Source organism: Cavia porcellus, unplaced genomic scaffold (assembly GCF_034190915.1).
Source record: "Cavia porcellus strain 051 isolate PalLab524CR breed Dunkin Hartley unplaced genomic scaffold, mCavPor4.1 scaffold_3, whole genome shotgun sequence".
NCBI classification, from domain to species: domain Eukaryota; kingdom Metazoa; phylum Chordata; class Mammalia; order Rodentia; family Caviidae; genus Cavia; species Cavia porcellus.
In genome coordinates, this window is record NW_026947486.1 from 81,741,631 (window position 1) to 81,761,725 (window position 20,095).

A 20,095-nucleotide genomic window follows, 5' to 3' on the forward strand; every position below is an offset into this window, starting at 1 on the left:
ACAGCATGTAGCTAGATCACTAAATTGTCCAGGGTGGCCTCAAATTGCAGTCGTGCCTCAACCTCCCACTGTGTGTGCCACCAAGTCAGTGAAAATCTTTTATCTTTACCAGTTTTGGATGCTGTCACTTGGACAATATCAGGTTCATGAGGAGACTGCAGGATCTCTCACCCAGGATCCCCAGCACACACATGTGAATCCTGCTCCTCCCTTCTCACCCAGGGATTTGGGGTCCACTGATGCACCACAGGCCAGAAGCATTGCTCCAGACAGACTTGAGCAGCAGACTGGACCTCACCACTATGATTTCCAGCACAGCCCCTGAAGCTGGGCTGGAGCCCCAGGCCTCCTTTGAAAGGTGTCTCCTGGGCACCAAGGGGAGGCTGGAGTGTGACTGGACACTCCTTGGGCCAGAAAATGGTTTCCCTTGGTTTTGTGAGCCAGTTCTGTTTTATGTGATCCTCTCTCCCCCATACTTCTCAGCTGACTGTACCCCCTTCTTGGCCCGCTCCTGACTGTGCTCTGTCACCTCTGTGTGCCTCCTTCTTTGGGGCAGGATTTTCCCAATGATAACTTGGATGGTCATCATTGGCCTCTCTGGCCATCACAAAGTGCCCCTGAACTGGCCCCTCTAATATCTCTCCCTTCTCACTAGCTGTGCCTCTCCTTCCTCCTCTGACTATCCTCAACCCCGTCATCACTTGCTTTGTCTCCTTTAATGTGGGCCATGCACGGCCTCCCTCCTCCACCCCTTCCTCTCTGCCTGCCAGATTTTCCCTCCCACTTCAGCCCTCTGCTGTCTACACTCGCTTTCCCTTTAGGCTCTCTGGCCCACTGGGGCTCTGGGGGAACTGAGGGTCCCTGCAGAGATATATGGGTTTGTATTACTGACTCATGAAATATGTTCTAGAGTGAAAGCAAAACCCTGACACACAAATGGGAGCAGGCTGATTGGAAACAGCTGGACAATTCTGCCACTGAGATGGGCTCTGGAGACATTGCACTAGCCACACCACGGTGCCTCAGCCTAACCCTGCAGTGCAGGAAGCCTCCTCTGTAAGATTCGACAGGAGGGAGAAAGAAAAGCTTGAAAGTCCTCTCCAAGATTCTGTTAAGGAAAAATAAATAAATACAGATATGCTGATCCTGAATTTTAATGAATGCTTAATTAAACTAATAACTTTGTTATAACTGAAAGACACATTTCCATGACTTGATGAATGATTGGGGTGGATGATTTTGTGTAGGATTAATGGCATTGTATCTTATTCTGAAAATTATTTTAAATATTTTTAGATTCTTTGGTCTTCCCTAGATCAAATACTTACACCAATTTCTGTCAAATAAAAAGTGACACTGTGTGCTGCACATCATTGTACATGCATGTAATCCCAGAACTCTAAAGGCTAAGGTTGGTGAATTGTAGCAAGTTAGAGACCAGCCTGGGCTATAAAATGAGCATATATTTATCTCAGACACAAAGAGATCTACATTTCTCTAAAATTTTAGTCATGAGTCAGTAATACAAAATTCATTGATCCATGTCCCTTTAATATACAAAATACACACATATGAATATCAAAATGATATAGACCAATGAGTATTGTATTACTGATTCTTGACTAAAATTATAGAATGAAAGATATATGTGTGTTGCTTCATATTTATACATAAATGAATATGACTAATCATACCTCTCAATAGTAAGAACTAATGAATTTATGAAGTCTCTTCACTCTGCTTTAGAAATAAAGAATTAGTTCTGGGGGCTGGGGATTTAGCTCAGCGGCATAAGCGCCTGCCTTGCAAGCAGGCAGTCGTGAGTTCGATCCCTGGTACCGATAAAAAGGAAAAAGACAAAAAAAAAAAAAAAAAAAAAAAAGAATTAGTTCTGCAAACTGAATCATCCCTAATCATCAAGGACTGCAGAGAAAAATCTACGTGCTTTCCAAGTTCACAGGACTCAAACAGCTGCCACTTCTGAGCTCTGAGGGAAGGAAGAATGAAAAGGAGAGTGAACACAGAGATGCGGGGGAAGTCCCTCTGCTCAGGTATGCTTTAGCGCCCCCTGCTGACCTCACAGGAGTGTTACAGCTGAGCTAGGACAAGGAAGGACAGAGACTCAGCTTCCCAGCTGGGGAAGCTGTGAGGATTGAGCCCCTTGCTTGGCAATAGGACAGACAGGCACAGTGGCCTCTCTGGCCTCTGTGGGATTGAGTCCTGTGGTTCTCCAGAAGCAGCAAGACCTCTGCTCTACAGCCGCCCCTGGCACCCTATGTGCTCCAAGCAAGAAGGACAGAGCAGGACTGGGAGCAAAGGACGTGGCTGTGCCTCTGCGACTGATGGGGAGCTGCTCTCAGAGTCTGGTGTTGCCACTTAACTCCTCAGCCTGGGTGAGACCCAGCCCTGTGTGCAGACAATATCCTCTCACCAGGGACCTGCTCTGGTGTCTCTTGCACACAGTGGAGGTCCCCAAGTGAACTGTGGTGCTAAGGCTTCAGAGGACAAAGAATTAAGTAAGGTCAGTGAAAACTCACCATGACATTTGACTGATATGCAAGCCCTCATTCTGGTGACTTAAGAGAGTCCCTTAGTGTCAGGGGACCTCATCACCATTCTGTTTAAATGACATGTTCACATTAATTTACATTTATATTCCACTATCCCCAGAATTGCCAGAAAAAGAAATGTACTGAAAATTCATTACTTTATTGCTAACATAAGTGCTGAGAACAAAACCTCAAATTGGCACAGGCACCAACACACGGCCCAGATTTAGTGCCAAGAGCAAAACCCATGGGCAGTGTGGCCTCAGAGAAGGGGAACATGTGAGTGCTTCTGGTCCTGGACGTCCCCCTGGTGCTGGACAGCAGGTGATACATCGCTGAGCATCGCTTCCCGCTGAAGTTTCCTATACTTGACTCTCCGATTCCTGAACCAATCCTGTGGTCAGAGGACAAAAGGCACTGGGTTAGCACAAAGAAAGTTGCTGTCACAATAAGAAACGCGTCATGTAACTTCACATGCTACTCCCATTTTATTTGCACAGCAGAAGCTCTGCTCTTATTGCCAGTCTACATTTTGTTCTGTGAGGGTCTCTTAGTGGAAAGGTACTCAACTACACTTCCTGAGGCCATAGCCCTATCCCAAGAACCATAAAAAATAAAATAACTTAGATAACAAAAACACACCTCCTCCTTGCACTTTATTAGCATCATCTGTGTGCTGTGCTCAGCAACAACCTAGAAAGTCTTCCTTGTCCTCCCCAGCTCACTATTCTTGAGTGGTTTCTTCTACATACAATATTTTTAAAAAGGCTTATTCTCCCTTTTGTATCTTTCTGCTTTTGCTGTCTTCTGCCTCCCCAGCCACCATAAATGGTTGCTTCTCTGCCATGTGCCACTTTATCTTGGAGTCAACTGATTATGGATTAAAACCTCCACAAACTGTGAGCTAAATAAAGCTTTACTTCCTTAATTTGTAGTGTCAGATATTTTGTGTCAATATTAACCAAAAAATAACCAAGACAAAATGTGGTGCCAAGAGCAGGGTTGGTTCCATGACTATAAATAACCATGTGGTTCACAGGTCTCTGGAAAAGTCTTATAAAAAATTTTCAAAAGGTTCAGAGATCTCAGCTAAAAAAAAAAAAAAAAAAAAAAAACAAACCAAAAAAAACCCACTAGAGTTAAAATGCCTTAGGCCTATGTGGGGGATTCTGTTCAGAACTCAAAAGACCAAAAGGTTGATAAAAATCCTGCTTGTAAAAACCAGACTCAAAAGGTTTCTGTTGGGAAAATAAGCTGCATTGGCTGTTGTACCTCAGACAATGCATGTTATGGTTTGGCAAAAAGTTTGTCTGCATTTTGCTTGTGTCCAGAAATTTAGCATGAGTCTAAGATTAAGGGCACTGGAGTAATTAATCTAGCAAAAAAATTCAAGTCAAGTCAAATATTGAGGCAATGGCATGGCTACTGTTGGGGGTTTTTAGCCAGATTTATGTTAAAAAGCAATAGCAAAGGGCCCAACAAAATGATTAAAAATGTTGTGAGTTTGGCCAAAAAGGAAGCTCCAGTAAGCTATAGACTGCAAAGATGGAGTGGAGAGATCCTGATTACTAAAAAGAAGACAATAAAAAAATGACCTGTGGGCATCACAAGAAGCAGCAGGACTATATGCTGTACAGCCTCAAAACTGAAAAAATAAAACACTTTGCTTTGAAAAAAAAAGCTACAGAGCACCATGTTCCACAATGGCAGTAGCCACACCATATTCCAGAATGGTAACAAGAGCCCCAAACATTTGTTCCTCAAATTGGATTCAGAGTGAGCGCTAAGTGAGCTAGGCACTTGATCCCTACAACCAAGAAAGAAAAAAGCCTGACTACCGAAAGTATCAGTAGACCTTAGCATCATCCATGTGGTTGTGATTTTAGGCGCATGCAAAATTCAAGAATTATGGCATTTAAAAGGCTTTCACCCTGATTTCAAAAGGCCTGACAGACACGTAGTGTGTCCCTAAGGGGGCAATGTGTAAAGCTGTGAAAGTAAGGCCGAAGATGCAATAAAGACCCCAAAAGAGCCAGGTGTGGTGGTGTGTGCCTCTAATCCCAGCACTCAGGAGGCTGAGGCAGGAGGATCGTTGCAAGTTGAAGACCAGCCTGAGCTACAAAGTGAGTTGAAGGCCAGACTGAACTGCATAGAGAGACTCTGTCTCAAAAACACAACAAAAAGAAAAACTCCCCAAATTTTTTAAAAGCCAAAAACGTGGATCATCTGAAAAAAAAAAAAAAAACTACAAAGAGAGAGCAGAGAAGCCCCACCACCACCAAAAAAAAGCCTCAAGAGCTACAGCCACCAGTAGTGCCACAGGGGCAAGACCACGCAAGCCCTTTAGAGCTCAAAATTTGCCGCAGATTGCCTCAAATTCTACACATAAAAGTACAGAACTTAATGTTTCCTCTGCTGGATTTTAAACTTGCTTTGGTCCCAATCCCTTATATCCTCCTGTTTACACCTTTTAAAATGCTGATTGTGCTATTAAGTATTAAAAGTATTTAACTTTCTTTTCATCTGTTCGGGGCCTCACAGCTAACAGTTTGCCTTCTCAGAGGAGATTTGGAGCTTGGACTTTTCAGCAATGCTGATACTTTTAGGGTTTGGAAACTCTTAAAGTTGGACTAAGTGCCTTTTGCATGAAGGAATATGCATGAGTCTTTGGGGGGCCTGGGGCAGAATGTCATGGTTTGTATCTTGATGTCCTCCCTGAAGCCTCATGCAGTCATGGGAGGTGGGCCTTTTGATGTTGACTAAATCTAGAGTTTGTGATTTGCTTATTGTCTAGAGCTGGGATTGGCTCTAGGGTGCCACACCCATCGTAGGGTAGATAGACTACATACAGTATATTTTTAAAAAACCTTGATCCCATCTTTGCTCTTGTTTTTGCTGTCTTCCAATGTCCCAGCTGCCACAAATGGTTGCTTCTCTGCCATGTGCCACCCTGCCTTGGAGTCAACTGATTATGGACGAAAATCTCCACAAACTGTAAGCTAAATGAACCTTTCCTTTCTTAACTCTGAGTGCCAGATATTTTGTCTCAACAGCAATGAAGTAACCAAGATACCCTACGACCTGCAATGGTCACAGCCTAGCATAAAATTACAGCCACCCCACACTGCAGGGCTCCATGTGCCAGGGTGCAGGTGCTAATAGTGGCTGAGTGCACCAAGATGCACAGTTTGTGTCACCTGCTGTGTGTGCTGCAGTTCATATTTCTAGGTGTACCCTGGTCCCAGGCCCTGAGTCTGCCAAGGAGAAGGCGACTGACATGTGGAAGTGGGGTTCCATAGGAGCATTGGATGCCAGCATAAACAACATTATTCAGTTGCAGAAAGATTCATTTAAGAATGTTCCTTTCCTATACCTGGGCATGGAGGTGTATACTTGTAATCCTAGTACTCGGGAGGCTGAAGCAGGAAGATTGTTGTGAGTTCAAGACCAGCCTGGGCTACAAAGTGAACTCAAGACCAGCCTGAATGAACTACATAGTGACTCAGTCTCAAAAAGACAAAAAAAGAACTTTTCTTTCCTAAAGTGTAACAGAAGATATCTGCTCCTCACCACCAATATACTTCAGTCTTAATTGCCCAGGTAATAGTTCTAGTTGCAGTTCCTATTACTTTTCTTTCTTAGAAACAGTTGGTCACTGTAGTACATATTTTAAAAACCAATTTACAATTAACAAGCCATCCTGCCTCTGTACTTTGTTTGTTTATCCCATATAAGCACTAGACCACCAGAGATCAGGGCCTGATATTTGGGGGACAATACCAATCAGTGCCCATTGACATAAAATACATCTGCCTCTAAATCCTGGGTGTCGTTTCAGTTTCTGCTTGCTGTATCCACCCAAAGACCTTGTCTGAATTGAAAGAACTCAAAATTTTCACCCTGCAGCTAAAAACAGTACCCAGCAAAGCCACTTGAGGACCGAGCACCTTGCAGTCCTTGTGCCTCAATACCAACCACATCACCTGGGTCCCTGAGGCCGGTTTCAAGGAGCTCATGCACGCCCTCCACAGATGCTTTTAAGCCCTCCTACTACCTGCTGGGAAGTTGGATGATCCACCTTGCCTTGTGGTTCATTTTCCTGGTGGCCCCATTTGCCAGTCTGCTCCTCATCATCACATTTGCATCTTACACATCACTGTCTCCTCTAAACTGCTCATGGACATCTACATTTGCATCCTAACTGTCCTGGAACAGTGTCCTGGGACAGATTCATGGACCTTGGCAACTGGTAGTAGATGAGTATGCAATCTCTTCTTCTGAAGAAAGTGACATATTTTAATTAACCTTAGCAGCTGTGGCAAGAAGCTTCTTGCTAAAGACCTAATGAAGCACAGGAAGAGCAGCCACAGCCCTGTGCTTCCAGGGTGCCTGGGTGGAGGGCTGTGCCCCTCACCACCATTCTATAGAGGAGAACTTTTAGCATTGCTCCTGTGCCTGCCATTTCCCACAGGGGAAACATCATCAATAAGGTTCACTGTCACCTTAGTGCTCCTGAGCTCCCTGGCCTTTCTGTTGATGGTCATCATCTGTACTAAATTCTACTGCAATCTGGATGTAGGGAAAGTTGGGGGGCAGGCAGGGAAAGGTAAAGTGCCTTAGTGAGGTTTCTGGCAAATACAGTCAAACCTCTGCTAGAGACAGAGCAGCTAAAAAAAAAAAAAAAACAAATGGCATTAAGACCCTGGCTCACTTCATGCCAGCACCCCAATTCCCTCCTCCCTTTACCTCCAGTTAAGCACAAAAGGGACAAAGTGGAGAGGGGGCTACATTTATAGAAAACTCACTGAGTATATAAAATTTACACTAACACCTTGGCACTCACACACCTAAATATATAAGTGCATATATATTTTATTACTTCCTCACCATATTAATATACTGAAATGCCGTGGTGGACTGAAACTGGTAGTCAATTTGTAACATTCAGCTGAACTGGATTAGCAAGATGCTGGGTGTGGAAGGCCCCCCTGAGGATTGCTGCCAACATAAAAAGAACTGAAGAGGAAGGTGTAGTGTTGTTGGTTCTCCGGTTGCCATGGATTCTCCTGGAGTAGCCTGTCAAGCTTCTTTCCTGATACGAACTTTGCGGGAGCTGTGGTCCTTGCTTTGAGCATTGCTTCCTGGCTCTGGAGGGGAAGATATGTGCTGGTCAATCTCCAGGAGAAGCTTGTCACACTGGCTTGCTGATATGAACTTGGCTGTTCTCATTGGTGAAGGAGCTTGGAACCTTGTCACTGAGAATGGCTGTCATGCTTTTCGGGGGAGCCCTGGTCCTTACTTTGAGCATCGCTTCCTGGCTGCAGTGCAGAACCCTCAGCCTGCTGGCACAGCTCCTTTATCCTGGCACAGACTTTCTAGCTTCCACTGCTGACCTTTGGGCCTTCCCAGTGCAGCTCTGTGAGTCATTGTTGTGGGCTATAGGCCTCCAGTTGGACTCTTGTGGGGGGCATTGTCAAGGGCTCTAGTTCTTCAGCTGGACTCATGCAGAACACTGTCATGGGATCAAGGCCCTCAGTTGGATACTTTGGGTCTTTAGTGTGTGGACAGATTTCCTACACTTTTTGTGTTTGACTGTTTGAGTGACTATTATAAAATAATTCTACAAATTATGTGTCCTGTATTAAATTGTTTTCCTTGAAAACCCTGACTACAACAAACACATTTGTATCCTTTTTACTAACTTGGGCTTGAAATCTTGAAAACAAGATAACACCTGTACAGGACAAAGATACCAAAAAAGAGCTTGTCCCAAAATGTACATGTAGGGAATGGTAAGGACGATGGCCAAATCAGGGGTCTCAGAGCACAGACTAGCCAATCAAGTTATAGCAGCTCTCAAGGGAGAGAGTCCCTTTCTTGCCTTATAATAAAAGATGCTAAGACAACGACCTGAATGCCAGCTCCAGGTTGCCTACCTTACACCAACAAAGTAGCTATCTATCTACTTATTTCTCACCTCTTACCCACAAGGGATTTTGTTCCATTATTTCTCTTTTTTTTTCCTTCCAAATATGTCTGATTCTTTTATTTGTGTAGGTTTATTAACCTGTAGAAAAGAGATAAGCTTTACCCTCACTAGATGCAACATGGAGAAAGAGGACCTGACTGAGGTCAGAAGGAGCAAACAAAACACTTGGTGTGGTTCATCTTTACCAACTGTATCTTTTTCTGCCCCACAACCTTTTTCTCTTTTGCACTGTTAATCACTGCCATCTCTATTAGCCCTGAAATAATGACGTCTGTCACTCTGATAGTCTTCCCACTGCCTCCATCCCATCCTGTACTCTGTCTTCAAAGGGAAGTTTAAAGACCAGAACCTCCTTAGGAGATGTGTCATCAGGAAAAGTGGGTCAGTTTTGGCATCCATCAGCAGGCAAGGTGGCTGTGGGGACCAGGACTTCCTCGACAACTGTGACGCGTACTCTCATAGGCAGGGTAATATGGCTGTGTACAACTGACTCGCATCCTTCCTCAACAAAGCCAGTGTTGTGCAGACACTTCATAAAATCCCACAGGTGCCTGGCTTTGATGGTTGCTTCTTGCTAAAGACCAGAGAGCTACTGGTTTGACTGCAGTATGCAACTGGCCTGCTTAGTCTATGCCCACGAGGAGGATCCCTTTGTCTCGAACAGCTAGACCAGGTGCAAGCCTGTGGATGTGGCTGCTTCCATGAGAGCCGCAGGTTTCCACCGGTGCGCTGCACACACAACGTCCCCAGGGTGAAGCGTGCTGCAGTAAGCACAGTGTGCCCTGGAAACCAGATCACAGAGCTCACAAAGTGCACCAAGCCTGATGTTTCTCCTAGGAAGCATCTGTGCAATCACTCTTTAGGGTCACTTAGAAGAAGGGGATGCGGCATTTTTGTTTCTCCAACCAGACACACAAAAAAACAGCTGCCTGAATTGTCAACTGGTGAAAATGACAATGTCCAAGCAGTATGTGGTCTACTGGAAACAAATACAATTTGGAAAGGACTTTTAGTGGCAGGTAGCAATACAGCACTGGGTTTTCCTGATCTATAAGTAGCAAATTGATAATATTTCTGAATTAAGCACAAGAACATCTGTTAACATTTTTAAAAGCTATCATCTGGGAGGGGGGGCGAGATAGGGTCTTGTTGTGTAGTTCAGGCTGACCTTGAACTCACTATCTAGCCCAGGCTGGCTTTGATCTCATAGCAATCCTCCTGCCTCAGCCTCCAGAGTGCTGGAATGATAGGTATGTGTCACCAATTCAATTTAAAAGCTTTTAAAATATGATTTTATATAATTAAAGCAAAGTATTGCCAATTTTATGTAAAGTTGCACCACTGGACAATTGATTGCAGGGACTGTTTCTCGGCAAGGCTGCTGAGAACACACAAACATCACCTTCCTGTGTTTTCTGCCTCCATCTTTGACATAAGAAAGCCACAAATTTTGTGCAACCAATTTATCAGTTTTAGACCTGAGGATAGTTTTAAAACAATATTAACATCTGATATTCTTGTAGGTTTTTGAGATAGGGTTTCACTATGCAGTTCAGGTGGGCCTTGACTTCACTATGTAGCCTAGGCTCCTCTCTAACTCAAAGTGATCCTCCTGCATCAGCCTTCCAAGTGTCGAGATTGCAGGTGTGGACCACCATGCCAAGCATTAGATTTTTAAATGACAGAACATTTGCTTTGTTCACTATATTTTGCTTTAGTGTGGTCACTATAATTTTTCCCACCAATAGGAAAAAGCAGAGGGCAACTGCTGTGTGGATCAATTTTGAGAAAGTAAAAATGGAGAGTTTAATAGCACCTGAGAAATATGATATCCATTAGTAAATATTTCCCAACACCAGTGGCTTTCTTAGTCTTGTCCAGTCTTGTTGCTACTGCACCTATTTAGAGTTTGAATTACACAGCAAGTAAACTGAAGTAAGTAATTTTGTGTAATTGGGAGAAACTAAGAATAAATATGATGCAAAGTACTTAAACCTATTTCTTAGTGACCTGTATTCTCTTGAACATGTGCTACTTATATGGAAACTTCCACACACTTTTCCCATACTTCAATTTTTTTAAAAAAAACCTATTTATTACTCAGATGCTGTTGGGCATAGTAGTACCTGCCTGTAATCTCAGAACTGGGGAGGATGAGGCAGGAGAATCGCTACAAGTAAGTCCAAGGCCAGCGTGGCTACATAAGAAGACCCTGTCTCAAATAAACAAACAAACAAGACCCAATATTCAGATGCTGAGATCTGCTTAGACAAGACAAATATGTGTCGGGTGGGGCCAGAAGGACTAAAGTTTAGTTCTATTCTTAAAAGTTAAAAATTTTACTTGATTCTGAATTATGGCCTTCAGATATACTTATAATTAAAGTTTTAATTTTGTTATTGGTACCAGGAATCGAACTCACAACCGCCTGCTTGCAAGGCAGGTGTTTATGCCGCTGAGCTAAATCCCCAGCCCCGGAAGTTATAATTTCTTAAAGTTTTAATTTCTCAGTATATCTTCAAACAGTGTGCTAAATCTATAGCAAGCCCACTGTCATATTGGTTATCTTGGGGGTTGTAAGTGTTAATAGTATCCTCAACAGACATCAAAAACTTTTTCTTTTGAGTGGAAATGCCTATATGTGCAAAAGCATTATTCATGGGATTCGGTTCTAGAGCTGTGGAGTAATTCTTGCAAATATTTTTGTGCAAACCATTCATCTGACAGATGTCATCAAGGTCTAGAATAGTAAAATACTTGTCACAATGTTCACAACTCATTGCCCAGTGGCCCTCATCTTCTGAGATTCAGAAAGTTTATCTTTGATTAAATACACTGGTATAGACCTCGAGTTAATTTAGAAGAAATCTGGGTGAAAGTATTCACTAGTCTGACTCAGCAGATCAATAATTGAATATATCTGGCTATACAACTGCTATGTGTATTCATGAAAAAAATGGAGCAGTATAAGAACAAGCAAAGAGGACTTTAAACACAATACAAGTCCGGCCCAAGTGATCAAAAGCAACAGGAAAACAAACAAAAGTAAAACAAAAATTGCAGGAGCAGGGGATGGCTCAGTGTGTGTTTCATTAAAGGCACACCCGCCACCCTCTCCACTCTAGATTTGGAATATTTATAGATTGTGATTTTATAGGACATAGGGCCCCTTGTGCATGTCTCCTCAACCTCCCCCATAAGTTCAAATGGTAAAGAAAATCTTAGGAGTTCTGTCAAGAGGAAGAGAATGGAGACTTATCTGAGAATGAACAACTCAAAAACCTTTCTTTTGCTGAAACAGCATTATTTTATCAATTTTTGTGGGTGCATTTGTGAAAATCGATTGTTTCCTTTTTTAATCCTTTGCGTAGAATACATAAACAGTATCTTTCAGTCTGTGATCATGCCTGCAATCCTAGTTATTGGTGGTGGGTTCAAGCAAGAAACTGCTACTCTTCCCCAGGGAGTAGTTTAAATTTCTCTTCCCTGCCTTTCACCTCCATCCCCATCACCAGCACTCAAATTTGCATGCAAAATCCAGCAAAGCTCTTTTCTCTGGGCAGGTTCTTCACCAACTGGATTGTGGCTAGCTGACCTGTAACACAAAGCCTCTATTCCGCAGGTGTGTACCCAGGTAGCTTTCTGCTCAGCTCTGTCCCTAGTTTTATAGAAAGGCCTTGTACATGCATATCCAAAAATTGGCTATAAGCAAAAGCCAAAAGCTAATGCCTTATGTACTTCTCTCATTGCTGAGACAAAGTACTCGATGCCCAAACTTAAGGGAGGAAATTTTTATTTAGCTCACAGTTTATAGAGGTTTTAGTCCATAATTAACAAGCTCCAAGACAGGGTGGCACATGGCAGGGGAAAACTCTTCATTGTGGTGGAAGATACCAGAAGCCACAAGAGAATAGAGTGACCAATTCTCTTTCCATCCCTTAGATTGTATGCAGGCTATCTGCCCTAAGATGGGTGTAGCACTCACATCTCCAGTTCCAGCACTAGACAATGAACCAGTCACAAAATCTAGATTCAGCACCTATGAAAAACCCACCCATCATGACTACATGAGGCTTTGGTGGGAGATCCAGATGCAAACCATAACAACTAATATATAAGAATTGGTACTTATGCTTTACCCAGAGGCAAGAATGGTATAACCTCGAATAGGCACCATAAGAAGATCAGACTTCCTAGCTATAAGCTCCCCCCCTATGAAAATGAATGCAATTTATAACCCAGGGTACACAACTTTATCAGCAAGGAGCCTCAGCCCAGTTTTTACATTTATATTACACTTTTTGTAACTTTCCTGCCATGTTTACATATATCTTACATTTTAATCAGTATTTTCTCTGTCTTATAATATGGGACATTTCTATTGACATATCTTCAAGCTCAATCATTCCCTCAGGTGAATCCAATCTACAGATGAAGCTAGAAATCAATATTAGAAAGATAGTTCATAAATTCCAAAATTATCTAGTGATTAAACAGTGTAAATACCACATAAGTCAAAGAAGTCTAAGAGAAATTAAATATTTTAAATTAAATGAAAATGGGCATACAACTTATAAAAATTTTTGTCATATGTAAAATCAGTGTCTAGTGAGAAGTTAATAGAGTTGAATGCATATAAGAAAAGAAGATAGAAAAAACTAATAATCAAAACATCTACAAAAAGTAAGAAAATCCAAAGTAAGCAAAAGACAAGAACTACTAAAGACCAGAGCAGAAATCATTGTGACTAAAAACCAACAAGCCAAAAAAGAAACAAAATCAATATATCTAAAACCTGTTATTTTAGGTGCCAATAAAATTCATAAACCTGTAGCCAAATTAATCATGACACAAATTATCAAATTAAAAAATAAAAAAGGAACAACACCACTGATCTGATGGAAATTAACAGGACAGTAAAGGAACATTTTAAACAACTATATGCTCATTAATTTGATATTTTAGATGAATCAATTCATAGACAATTAAAATCTAACATAATTTACACAAAGAGAAATGGGGGAAATCCAAATAGCTCTGTATCTGTGTTAAAAATTGATTCAGTATTCCATAAGTTTTCCAAAGAGCAAGTCCATATGGTTTCACCGATGGATTCTACAAAATACTTAAATTATAAACTATTAATTCTCTATATTCTCATTTAGAAAATCGAAGCAAAGGTAATAATTCCTAACTCATGCTGTGAGGCTATTGCTCTAGGACAAAAGTACATTAAAGGCATTACAACAAAGGAAAACTATAGACCAGCATCTCTCAAGAACATAGAGGCAAAAATTCTCAAAAAATACTTAAAATCAAATTCAACAGTAGTAGCAATGAATTATACAGTACAAATAAGTGACATTTATCCAGGTTTGCATGGCTTGTTCAACATTAATTTACCATATCAACACACTAATGAATCAAAATAGCATGATCATATCAATCAGTGGAGAGAAATCATTTCACAAAATCCATTTATGATAAAGACTGTCTCAAACTATGAAGCTGAGGAGAACTCATCTTGATAGAGAAAATCCATATTTAAAACTACTATAACTCATGTTATGATCAATGTGAGAAATTACATACATTACTCCTAAATTGAGGAACCCAGGATATTTGTGCCCTCTTACCTCTTGTCTTTATTTAACATTGTACTGAAAGTTCTAGCTAATGCAATAAGAACAGAAATAGAAATAAAAGTTATACCAATTGGTAAAAAAGAAATAATCCCATATTTGTTTGTGTATAATGTGATTGTCCATGTCGAAAATCCTAAAGAATCCAAACTAAGAAGTATTTTATAGCAAAGTTGCAAGATACATGGATAAGATAAAAAAAAAAGTCAATTGCTTCTCCATATACCATCAGGAAACTCTAGGAATTTGATATTTTGAAAATAAACGCCATTCATACTAATACCTAAAAATTTACTTTCCTATCAACAATGTGGGAGAGTTCCAATTTCTCTACAATTTTGCTAACACTTGTTATTTTACTTTTATCATTGTAAATATCTTAGTGATTGTGCAATGGCGCCTCATTGTGGTTTTTATTATTGTAAATATCTTAGTGATTGTGCAGTGGCGCCTCATTATGGTTTTGATTTGTATTCAGCTGGGGCCTAATGATGTTGAACATTTGTTCATGTGCTTTTTGGCCATTCGTGTCTTTGGAAAAATGTTCAAATAATTTTTCCATTTTTAAAAATTGGGTTGTTTTGTCCTTTTTATTTTTGAATTGTAAGAGTTCTTTAATACTAGGTATTAGAAGCTTAGATATATGATGTAGATTATATCTCCTATCCTGGGGATTCTCTTTTTATTTTCTTGATATTCTTTGTTACAAAAAGTTTTACATTTTAATGAAGTCAAATTTATCTGCTTTTCACTCGTGTTTTTAGTGTCATTTCTAAGAATTCATTGCCAAACCCAAGCTGATTAAGATTTATCACCAATATGTTTTAAGAGTATTAGCGTTTCAGAAGATGAGAAAAACGGTGGTGTGGTAATTAGAAACAAAATATATTATCTCCGAGACCTGGGGTCCAGACACTTGGAAAATAACAACTTGAGGAAGAAAATAAAAGATCTCTGAGAATCAAGAGGGATCTGACAGAAAAATTGGAAAGTACAGAGAAGGTGGAGAAATGGACCACAATGCAGAGAAAAGAATGGGAGAATTCCATCTCCAGCAGTTTACCCTGGCTCCTGGATGGGGAATTTGTCTCTGCAGACAGAAGCTTCCTGGTAGGGCGCTCCAGGGATAAACAATATACTGGCTCAGGGTAACTAGTTCTCCCCTCCCCCACAAAAGCCCACAGCTATTATAAACCACAAAGCAGCATAGGGTTTTACTCTGAAAGTGAGATCTTCCACACTACAGGCTAGACTTAGAGAACAAATCCAATGCAGTGTCTACCATGTTGCCAGAGAGTTTAATCAGGTGCCATTTCAGGAAAAGATTGATTATTTAAGACTGAGCCATAGAAAAACTGCAAAACAGCTTCGCCTCAGGGTTCCCAGTGTAATTCTCCCACAATGACTGAGAGACAGCTACGAGTAACACTCATGGGCAGAAAGAGGGCTAGATACAGACCTCCTGAGAAGTTTAAGCTCAGGCCAGAGAGGACACTGGTCACACTTTACATGGTGAAAACCTAGGCCCTGTGTGTGTGACTTTCTGAGGTGGCCCGATCTGAAAATGCAGACATTAAATACAGGAATCTGCTTGAACACTTGCGCTGATGCCTGCCTACATCCAGCACGGAACAGAACTCTGATTGCTTTCCCCATCTACCACCATAAGCAAGGACATGCTTCTGCTAGGATGGTTGCCGCGATCTGGGGTGAATGAGCAGAGGGGCCTGTGGTATTGGGGTGGGGTGCAAGTCACCAACCCACAGGCCGTGAAGCTAGAAGGAGAAACTGTGACTTGCTGGATTCTAAAAGTGCAGATCCTGGAAACAAAATATTCACTGAAAAATAAGGGGAAATTGTTTTTGAGGGTTTTTCTCTAAAGTCATTTTTTTCCTCTTTCATTGATTTTGGAGAAGGGGTCTAGGATTTTTCTTTTTATTTTCTATCAAATCAACACACAAAAATCAATAGCATTACTGTTCACCAATAATAAACACCCTGAAGAAAAAATAGGAAAATAATACCATTTACAAGAGCATCAAGAAAAGTGAAATATTTAGGAATTACCCTAACCAAGAAAAATGATGTCTACAATGAAACGTATAGTACTATGAAAAAGGAGATTGAAAGAGATATCAGAAAATGAAGAGATAGCCCCTGTACCCGGAGAAGCAGAACCAATATTGTTAAAATGGTCACATTTACAAAACTGATACGTAAGGATAATACAATGCACAAATACCAATAGCATTCCTCACAGAACTGGAGAAAACACCTAAAATTCATATGGAGCAAGAAGAGACCCAGAATAGCAGAATCCATCATGGACAACAAGAGCAAAGCAAGAGGAATTACAATTCCAGGCTTCAAGTTATACTACAAAGCTACAGTGATAAAAATAGCATGGTATATGCCTGGCAAGCATGAGGTCATGAGTACCAAAATAAACCCACAGGGGCTGGGGATTTAGCTCAGCAGCATAAGCACCTACCTTATAAAGCAGGCGGTCGTGAGTTCGATCCCTGGTACCAATAAAAATGAAAAAGACAAAAAAAATAAAAAAATAAAAAAATAAACCCACAAAGGCATGGCATTGGTAAAACCAGACATATGGCTCAATGGAACAGATAGGTGATGCAGAACAACTTCAGGAACATTCAGCTATCTGATCTTTGACAAAGGCACTGAAAACATACACTGAAAGATTAGTATCTATCAAATGGTGCTAGGGAAACTGACTATTCACATATGGAAGAAGACTGAAACTAGAGAATATCTCTCACCATTTGTAAATAAATTAAAATGGGTCGAATATATAAATGTTAAAATAAAAGCAATCTGTTGGAAGCTAAAATTGGTAAAACACTTGAAGACATCTGTAGGCAAAGATTTTCAGAACAAAACTCCAATAACAGAAAATAAAATACCAAGAATCAACAAATGAGACTATATCAAATTAAAAAGCTCCTGCACAGCAAAGGAGTGAACAAAGTGAAAAGAAAGTGAAAAGAAAACCTAAAGAATGGAAAAATTTGGTAGCTACATCTCGTACAAAATACTAAGATCACAATATATAATCAGCTCAAAATATTAGAACCCATAAAATAAAAGACCAAATCAAAAAATAGTGTGTGAATAGACAGTTCTCAAAAGAAGTATCAGCAGTCAATAAATACATGGAAAAAATCCAACATTACTGGCTCTGAGAAATACAAATTAAAACAACGCTGAAATTCTAACTTCTGCAGGATAAATGGCTATCATCAAGAAATCAGATAAGCAGAGCACGATGGTGTCCACCTGCTAACCCAGAGTTTAGGACGCTGAGGCAGGAGGCTCACTGCAAATTGGAGGACAGCCTGGGCCACATTGTGAATTCAGTGTACAGCCAGCCTGTACTACATAGCGCGACCTCTCAAAAAAAAAAAAAAAAAAAAATCAAACGATAACAAATGTCGGTGTGGCCATGGGAAAAAAGGAATCCTTTTACATTGTTAATATAAATGTAAATTCATGCAACCACTATGGAAATCAGTACGGAGATTATTCGAAGAACTAAAACTACAAACGCCATTTGCCTCAGCTATTCCCCTTCTATGCGTCTTCCTGAAAGATCTAAAGCCATCGTATTACAGTGACACATGCATATCCATGTTTATAGCAGCACAACTCATAATTGCTAAATCTTAGAAGTAACCTATATGTCCGGTAGCAAATGAATCCATAAAGAAAATAATGGTCTGGCGCCACCTGACGCCAGCCCGTCCTGCTCTCCATGGCCGGCCTGATGCTCGGAGGGCGCGGCAGCGGCGGGGGGCGTGCTGCGTGCACCTGTGAGACGCGGCTGCGGAAGCTGGGACTCCCAACAGGGACCCTGGCAGTGGCGGTGAAGGCGGCACAGCGAGCGACGGCGAGCACGCAGGCGCAAAGCAGCCACCAGCCATGCCACTCCCGTAAACACGTGTTTAGGGTTCGTTGGCCTGGAGGGTGCGCCCCCTCGCGGCGGCCCCTACATGGCGCCCCTCCACCCGACCCGAATTTTCCTTGCCCACCTCAGCAGCGCTGCTGCGCATCCATAAGGTGGCGAGACTCCACGAGGAGCAGGCAACCATGATCACTAGCTGCAAGAGAAAAGCCAGCATTGAAAGACGGTAGATGATGACCGTGATGCTCTTCAAGAAAGGCTCAGTAGGGACGGGCATGGCGACACGTGCCTATCCCAGCACTCAGGAGGCTGAGGCAGGAGGATTGCTATGAGTTCATGGCCAGCTTGGGCTACATAGTGAGTCCAAGGCCAACCTAAACTACATAATGAGACTGTCTCAAAAAAGATTAAATTAAATTAAATTTTAAAAGACTTAGTATCTGACTTGAAAAGCTCTCTTACAATATCATGGTACCATTTGGTCCCTTTGCCTTCCTGCCATGTAAACTTGCCCATACGAATGAAGTGACTATTTTGCTTGGGCACAATTGGTTTGCAAAGTGCTCTGCCAAGCAGGCTGTGGGTTTATTTGAGCACTGGAAAGGACATATGAGAAAAACAATAGATGATTTTTTAAAAAGTTATGAAAATTTTGAATCCTGAGTTGATGTCACAGATTTGCAGAAAATGAATGCTGCATTTGAAGAACTGGAGAGACAAGAATTTCTGGGCAAACGACAGGAAACCTCATACTGTGATTACAAATGGAGAAGATACAAACTCTTATAAACAGGGAAAGGAATATTGACACACAAATGTGGATGTGATGTATCAAGTAACAGACTCCCTTATTCCTAATACTTGTCTAAGTGTTTTATAAGTTGAGAACTAGGCCAGGAATTTAGCTCAGTGGCCTGCCTTGCAAGCGCTCGATCGTGAGTTCGATTCCCAGTGCCAAAAAAAAGAAGAAAAAATGTAAGTTGAGTAGTCAAGTGAAATCAGTATTCAAGTGAATAGTACATTGAACTGTTCCGTGAATGGTTCATGTTCTCATCACCTTAATGAAGACGATGAAAAGAATATGATGATAATAGTGGTGGTCGTGATAATGAAAATAACCGTGATGCTTCAGGGCTTGGAGATAACATTGCACCAACAATATGCTTTTCTCATACTGTTGAACTTAGGAAGGTTTGAATAAATACTGGGGGAAAATACTACTTTAGAATTCAGTGAAAAGAAAGAAGAAGCCAAACACACATGAAAGAACAGCTCTGGCAATGGTCCTTCTGCCCATGGGCTGCCTACAGTCAGGACTGCTGACATTTACAGAGTTTTTATTGAGGTTGTGAATGGAATAAATATGTCTCTCATAAATCAATTCTCAAGTCTCAAAGCGTAGAAGTATTTGTAGTGATACCAGTGAGATCAGTGCTGATGAATTTGTTGCAAGTCGAGGAGTTTTGAGGAGTATTAGTTGTGAAGAAGCCCCTTTGCGGTGACGCCAATGAGAGCATTTTGGAAGAAGAACCACAAGAAGAAAGTCATCAAGGGAAACTTTTGCCCTAATTGCAACCACCTGAGGCTTTTCCCAGACTGAAATAGAAAAAGAGGGGCTGGGGATTTAGCTCAGTTGCATAAGCGCCTGCCTTGCAAGCAGGCAGTTGTGAGTTCAATCCCTGGTACTGATAAAAAGGAAAAAGACAAACAAACAAAAAAAAAGAAATATAAAATTAATTTTTATCACGACACCTGGTCATTGCTCATCCTGTACTACCCAGAATTCCAGAAAGAAAAGAAATTGTGTCAGAAGCATCAGAAGAACCTGCAAACGGTTTCAAAGTTCAAAGCTGCCAGATTGCAGCAGAAAAGCTAGGAAATGGGAGTTTACACCCTGCATGCTTAGAACATACACAGGAAAATGTTAACATAGGTTAAAATAAGGCATCCCAAGTCAGTTTGGCAGCAACTTTTTTAAAATCTTTATCAG

General features: G+C 41.2%; 1 long non-coding RNA gene and 2 pseudogenes across 2 annotated transcripts; 2 read left to right on the forward strand and 1 right to left on the reverse strand.

Annotated features, from left to right (window-relative positions):
• Window positions 1-2,688: 2,688 nt before the first annotated feature.
• On the reverse strand, window positions 2,689-18,144 carry LOC134475368 (uncharacterized). Of its 2 annotated transcripts, none has more exons than XR_010046477.1 (2): window positions 18,012-18,144; window positions 2,689-2,943 (listed from the first exon to the last, which is right to left on the reverse strand). It is a non-coding gene; the product is annotated as an uncharacterized LOC134475368 (long non-coding RNA). The 2 variants fall into 2 exon arrangements; XR_010046476.1 differs by having other exon boundaries at window positions 17,931-18,108.
• On the forward strand, window positions 4,243-10,325 carry LOC134475525 (leucine-rich repeat-containing G-protein coupled receptor 4-like; annotated as a pseudogene).
• Window positions 18,145-18,236: 92 nt separating the features above from the next.
• LOC100716802 (unconventional prefoldin RPB5 interactor 1-like) lies at window positions 18,237-19,674 on the forward strand (annotated as a pseudogene).
• Window positions 19,675-20,095: the final 421 nt, after the last annotated feature.